Below are 1513 nucleotides of genomic sequence, written 5' to 3' on the forward strand. Positions count from 1 at the left end.
CCGTGTTTTTGCTTTGCAGCTGCTGAATGAGGTAGATCGTTAGTCAAGTAACGTTTCTTTTCATTTCCTGTTATCTTTCAATAAAGACAAGAGGTGAGCAATTATTTTTTGTTCTCTTAGAGGTTGATGTTCACTGTTCTTACTTAAATTTCCTTTTCAGGTAAATATAAAAAAATGGTGTATATTATTGAGAATACATGACTTTTTGCCAAAAGAAAAAACAAACCAACAAAAACGAATAAGATGGATTTACAATTGAGAGTATCATGGTAAATTGTAATGTACCGAAGTAGCACAGCCATTAGCTGCACACAAAATGAGTTATTACATTTTCATTTTTTAACTTAATCTTTGCACACTTCTGTTATGTACATGAGGCGCAAGGAGAATCAACATTTTTCTGTCATGCATGGAATAGCATCAATCCAACTCTGACCAACATCCTCGAATATTTAAAACAAAATAAAAAAAATGGCCAATGCTTAAATAAAAAAACTAATAAAAAATTATGGAGCAAGTTAAATAGATGTGATATTAAATAAAATGCCTCATCAGATAACAGTGGAATATTGTCTGTCACTACACTGCCAATGGTTGGTGTAAAGCTTAGGTTACAATTCCCCAAACATGGTGCAGTTTAGCACGATGTATAAAAATCTAAGTGTAAACACAAACTGGAAACTACTTGACACTAATGGATAAGTATCCCTAATTAGACTATCTTTATAGGAAGACAACATTAAATAAAAAAATACATGTAACTTCCTGTATATCTCTCTTTCCTCCACAACTGGCAAAACGGACATTTATTTGAAGAAAACAAAAAACCTTTTCACTACTAAAGCGTAAGTGGTTTCTGTGTTAATTTATATGTTTAAGTTTTATTCATCCTGTGCTTCAAAGTTTTAACCCATTTGTTAAACAATATAAGAGTGCACGTGTACATACAGGAAATCCCCACAAACATCTAAAATGTCTGACTGCACTTTCCTGTGATTTCTTCTTTGAATCTTCTAAACTTTCAGTTTCAGGCTGTAGCCACAGATTTTTGCTTTTGTTGATGCGGAATAAGGTCGATGGTTAGAACGGATTCACAAACAGCTCGTTTTATTTGTTCTCCTCTTTAAAAAAAAAATTAAAAGTAAGCAAATATTTTTGTTTTGTTAGTTGTTGATGGTGACTATTTTTACTGTAAATTGTTTTCATGTTTGGAGTATTGTTTTTCAACCTTTTTGAGGCACACTTTTTCTTTGACAAATATAACAAGGCACACCAGCAACCAAAGACAAAAAAAATTAGAAGTCTGAATTGACTATTTTACCAGTTCCTCCAGGATCTCGTGTACATGTTTTTAAATAATTGTATACATTTTTCATTTGTCTAAATACAATAAGTCCCTTAAACAAGAATGTTTAATGTAATTCTGGGAATAAAGAAATATTTAAATGTTGTTTTAGTAAATGTGTCTGTTGGCTATTTAGTTTTAAATCTTTTTTCTTTCATTTTGGTATTA

The sequence above is a fragment of the Oryzias melastigma genome, linkage group LG18, assembly GCF_002922805.2.
Source record: "Oryzias melastigma strain HK-1 linkage group LG18, ASM292280v2, whole genome shotgun sequence".
NCBI classification, from domain to species: domain Eukaryota; kingdom Metazoa; phylum Chordata; class Actinopteri; order Beloniformes; family Adrianichthyidae; genus Oryzias; species Oryzias melastigma.